Source organism: Tupaia chinensis, unplaced genomic scaffold, assembly GCF_000334495.1.
Source record: "Tupaia chinensis unplaced genomic scaffold, TupChi_1.0 Scaffold000538_1, whole genome shotgun sequence".
Taxonomy (NCBI): domain Eukaryota; kingdom Metazoa; phylum Chordata; class Mammalia; order Scandentia; family Tupaiidae; genus Tupaia; species Tupaia belangeri.
This window is the reverse complement of record NW_006160051.1, coordinates 75,621-81,534: the sequence shown is the minus strand read 5'-3', so window position 1 is coordinate 81,534 and position 5,914 is coordinate 75,621.

Here is a 5,914-nt window from a genome sequence, read left to right as displayed (position 1 = left end):
TACGTGGGGGACCAGCAGTTAGCGTAATGGCTATGTTGCTGGACTCCCATGTAGTCGACCGTGGTTCGAGTCCCAGACACGGTGGCTTAAACTCTTGCTGGGCATGTATGTGTGTGTGCGTGCCCAAGATCCTGAGAGGAGAATGGAGGAGAAGGGATTGCAGCGTGGCCATCTCCTCTGAGGGGTGATTTCTTGCTTTCTATCTCTCTGTCTCTCTCTGTCTGTCTGGGGAGCGCATGCGCCCTATAGCAAAAACCTCTCAAAAAAAAAAAAAAGTCTCCTGAACAAAGAATGACGCTGATGCTTTCAGGGTTAGGATCTTCTCACACTGATGCGGTGGCCTGGTGGTCACCTAGTGACTGCCCTGTCTACCCCTCAGGAAGAGGGTATGATGTCCCACTCCCACGGCGACGATCCCAGCCCATGGAAACAGCATCTCTGAAATCACAGATGAGTCCCTGTCCTGCAGGGGAGTCTGGAGGTCAGAGGGCACTGCTGTTACTCCTGCTCCAGCTTCTACCTGGTAAGAGAGAAAATTCTCAGTGGGCCATCAGACGACTTCATTATTTATTTATTTTTGGAGAAGGGTATGCTATAGGGCAGGTGTTCTCGCCAGAAAGACAGAGAGAGACAGACAGAAAGCGAGAAATCACCTCCCGGGGGGATGGCCATGCCACAATCCCTTCTCCTCCATTCTTTTCTCGAGATCTTGGGCACGCACGCACATATGACTGGCGTAAGTTTAAGCCACCACGTACAGGACTCGAACTGTGGTTGACCACATGGGAGTCCAGCAACATAGCCATTATGCCAACTGCTGGTCCCCAGAAGACTTCATTTTTAAGAAAGTCACTGGGGGGAACCAGTGGGTGGCATGGTGGTTAAAGCGTTGGCACTCCCACATGGCTGACCACAGTCTGAGTTCCACATCTGACAGCTTGCTTTCTTATTTTCCTTCTCTGTGTCTCTCTCTGGTTAAATTAATTTGAAAAATGAATGAATAATATTAAATAAATATTTCTTTAAAAAAAAGTCAGTGACTGGGCACTTGGGGAAGGAAAACAACTCGGTACCAGAAGTCACTCCCAAGTATGTGCTGTGGAGTGAGGAAGTTTGTGGAATAAAAATACATGTACTGGGCACTGGGATGCAGCACTGGGCCGAGTGCTCTCACTTTCCTGATGTGTCTGCATTCATGACTGTCCCTCACTTCACCCTGAGGAAGCGAGGACGGAAAGACTCGGGGATGGGCTCAGGGCTGCACGCTGGAGCAGTGAGGCCCGGAGCCCCGTCCCCCTTGGTCACAGAGCGTGCTCGCTGCTGTGTCGCCCTCCCCACTCCTCTGTCTCTGGGCGGGCGGTGGCAAAAGCGGAACCACAGCTGGGCCCAGAGGAGAGATCCTGGGGGTCGTAGCACAAAGACCCTGCTGGTAGTGCCTGTGCCCGGAGCCCCGTCCCCCTTGGTCACAGAGCGTGCTCGCTGCTGTGTCGCCCTCCCCACTCCTCTGTCTCTGGGCGGGCGGTGGCAAAAGCGGAACCACAGCTGGGCCCAGAGGAGAGATCCTGGGGGTCGTAGCACAAAGACCCTGCTGGTAGTGCCTGTCTCTGCCTCTGTCTCTCATGGGAGAAATAAACTTTAAAAAAAAAAAATCTAATGACAGTAATCAAGAATTTATGACGTCTACGGAGCAAAAAGTTGCTGAGTCATTCACCTAATGCCTGGGTCCCCTCAATGGAGAATGCTCTCCCCTCCCTCTCCATGTGAACTCTCCTCCTCCAGGACCAGTCCCAGGCCTGCATCTCTTCTCCCAGAGCCCAGGAGCATTGGTGCGGGGTCACACCAGGGGACATCGCGGGGCAGGTAAGCACCAAGAGAGTGCAGGAGAGCCCAGGGGCAGCATCCTGTGGCAGCTGGAGTGTTTACACTTGTGGTGTAAATGAGGTGTCCTCACTCCCCACTCTGCAGAGAGGAGACGGGAAGCCCCATTGTCTCCTCACTTCCTGACCCTTTCCTGGCCCTTGGACTCTCCACAGACCAGGGGAGAGAATGGCTTCCCTGAGGTCCTAGATCTCTGAGACTCACTCCGAGTCTCCCAGAAAGGAAGGAGTAGATTGTGCACAGAGGGAGGCCTGCTATATTGTCTGTGGGCTTTTTTATTTTTTTGAGAGATTTTCGCTATTGCACTCGCCAGACAGAGAGAGAGAGAGACAGAGACAGAAAGCGAGAAATCACCCCTCAGGGGGGATGGTCACGTCGCAATCCCTTCTCCTCCATTCTCCTCTTGGGATTTTGGGCACGCACGCACACGCGCCCAGTGTGGGTTTTAAGACACTGGGTCCAGGACGCGAACCGCGGTCGACTACATGGGAGTACAGCGACATAGCCATTACGCTAACTGCTGGTTCCCATGTGGGTTTTGATTACTGGTTGTTGTTTATTTTTTTAACTTCTGTGAGATGAGCATTAAAAGGTGGTTTTATCACTAACACTCATTCAACACATGCTACCTTCTCCAACACTTTCCAACGGACAGATGTGAGAATAGAACTTGGTAGAACGAAGGAATCAAAGAGACACCAGGAGGTACTCAGGTCTAGGGATATTCGTTCTTTTTTATTGACACGGTCTTGCCATGTCATGATCTTCCGGCCTCAGCCTCCCAAGAATCTGGGAACACAGGCGCACCCCACTGCACCCAACTCTTTCAGATGGGTTTTGCTTAAGAGCATTTCTAAATATAAATGTTCTAAGATAAAATTAGGATAATCAGAGAGGGCGAAGTTAAAGGAGAGCATGGAAAAGTTGAGGAAGACCATGACTGTGCGGAACTAACGACTCTCTCACGTGTCCAAGGAAAGTGAATTAAAATTATTGGATGGCTCTGTGGGCCAGGTTCTCTCACTCACAATTTTATTTTATTTGCATTTAATTGTCATAAATCTTTATAGCAAACCATATGGTTTTTCAAGGTATGTGTGTAGCATGGGATAATCCAATCAGGATTACTACATACATCCTTTTCAAAGAACCTCACATCACTGTGTCTGTTATTAAGAAAGATCTTGCTGAGCCCTTCTCACCCTCCCTCCACAACACATTCCCTCCCACAGCCTGTGTGTCCACACTTGTCCTCCCTACTATCATCCCCTTTGACTCTCAATTTCTGCCACAGAGCGCCCCCTTTGTGCTGGGTCAGGCCGGCTACTCTGCCTGGTCTCCCTCTGGAGGGTGGAACTGCCACACAGGGGAGACTGCGTCTGGGAGGGTTAAAGAGTCACTAGTAAGAAAGGGAAGGAAACCCAGAAGGAGGGGTCTGCACCAGGACGCTCACCAAGGGGTAGTTCCAGGTTCTTTTTTCTTAGCTGTCAGGACACATGTGCTCACCAGAGAGACACAGAGATGAGGGGGAGAAAGTACTCCCAATGGGGTATGGTTACACCACAGTTCCTTTCTCCATCCTGTCAGGATACGGGGCACGCATGCTCATGTGCCTGGCATGATTTTAAAGTCACCACGGCTGGGATTTAAACCGTGGCTGGCCACATTGGATCGGGCTACCCTTAACCACTAGGCCATGGGCCAGCCCAGGTTGTGTTCTTACCATCCCAGAAACCAAACTGACCTTGGAGTAAAGTCCCCGGATGGTAAAAGTGACCTTTACACACACAGTAACAGCCCAGTTTTCACTTTTTAGGGTTCTTTTACAGGGAAAACAGACTCAATTCTTTGGCCTGTAGCGACACAACTGACCCTGTGACCTGAGATGGACATGGCTGTCCCACAGCCTCTTCTGAGACTCCCCAGCAATGAGTTTTCAATTCCCAAGAGCAGTGGTTCCTACTACTGACCAGCCGTTAGGGAGGGACACACGTGTTTATCTCCTACCCTCACATCCCTGTGGTCCATGAGCTTGGAGAGAGGTCTGTGTTCTCCACAATGAACTGGATCTGCCCCACGGAGTCCCAGCAGGAGCCATGGCACTGAGTTCCAAACCCTAAATCCTAGATGCCATCACGCCATTTCCAGCCCAACCCTCCTCTGCCCAGATCCCCACCATGTACCCTGGGGTCCTCCATGCCGGTGTGTGCAGGGGTCCAGGGCACTGCCACACAGATCCCTGCATCCACCTCCATGACAGGAACTGACAGACTCAGAGACACAGAAGTACAGAGGGCAGCTGCAGACAGCAGGGACTTGAGGGAGATGAGGGGGTGGATACGAGACTGCATGTACACAGGGGAAATGGGTTATGGGATGGTACACTGCTACAGAGTGAAAAAGGGTGGGGCAGGAATCGACAATGCTGTACATATCTCAGAAACTTACAGAAACTAATAGAATGGGTCAGCAGGTGGCATGTGGTTAAGTTGCTGGACTCCCACAGAGCGAACCACGGTTCAAGTCCCAGAACTGGCAGCTTGAAAATCACTCAGGGTGTGTGTGCATGCATGCCCAGAACCCCAAGAAGAGAATAGAAGGGATTACAGCATGCCAACCCCCCACTGGGAAGGTGATTTCTCATTTTCTCTCACTATCTGTCTCTCTCCTCTCCAGGAAGTGCATGTGCCCTATGGCAAAGCCTTTTAAAAAACAAACAAACAAACAAACAAAAATGGAGCCAGCAGGTGGTGTGGTGGATAAGGCACTGGACTCCCACCTGTCTGACTGTGGTCTGAATCTCAGATCTCCAGGCTTGCTTTCTCACTGTTCCCCTCTCTCTGTCTCTCTCATGTGAACACATGTTCTCAATAGCAAAAATAAATAAAACTGGATTCTTAAAACAAAAACTAATAGCATGAAAATGAAAGATGTACAACATATCCATCATCTTCTTTGTTGAAGATGATGGATATGATTATATATTTGATTTTTCACTTTCAGGAAGAAACATTCTTTCAGTACCAAGGAGAGCAGAAAAAAGTCACTCCCACAAAGCAGGCACCCCCCACTAAGACTGCAGAGGAAATGTCAGGTCTCCACACTCTGATCGGGGAAGAAAAAGTAAAGGGTCCTGTGGTCACAGGGAGTGTTCAGGGCAGACATTGTACAGACTCAGGATATAACCGTCTGAAGGGCCTGTGCAGTCCCCGGGCCACCCCTCCTAGAGGGAATATTTATATAAATTGCTGATAACTAAATTATTTGAATATATCACGTTCGTTTGCCCATCCCACTGTTAATGGACATCTGGACTGCCTCTAGTGATTGCCTCTAGTTCTGTGACTGTTACGAACAGAGTTGTTATGAAAAATGTTGTGGAGGTCTTTTTGTGTACATAAATTTTAATGTCACCTGGAAAAAAAAGAGAAAATTTCCTTATCTTCATTCCAGCCATCAGCTCTCCTCAGATAGTTATACAAATAGGAACCTGTGGGATACTGAGAAATTTCAACTTCTTTGGGGTAAAGGCATAAAAATAGAATACTCAGTTCTGTTTTCTCAGGATCCAGGAACAGCCTTACAAATGATAAAATTCCCGAAGGTGAGTCCCTCATCACAGTAGAGTAACACAGCTCAGGTCAGTCCTGGACCCCCTGACAGCTGTGCAGCTTCTGTTTGTTTTCTCGTCAGTTCTTGAGTAATTAAAGATCCGGATTGTGCGTCTGGAGTTCCATACACAAGCTGCGTGAACTCGGACAAACCACTCAGTCATCCTGAACCTCAGCCTCCTCCTCTGAGCTGGGTGCCTCCATGTAACAGGCACTACTTGGGGACAGAAAAACTAAAACAGTCTCTGCTCCAAAATGGCTCCCAGTCTAGTAGAGGATGGCTATGGAAATCAATAATCCAACAATTCTAGTCAAAATTACAAGTGGTAGGGAACCAGCAGTTAGCGTAATGGCTATGTCACTGGACTCCCACGTAGTCGACCGCGGTTCACGTCCCGGACCTGGTGGCTTAAAACTCACGCCGG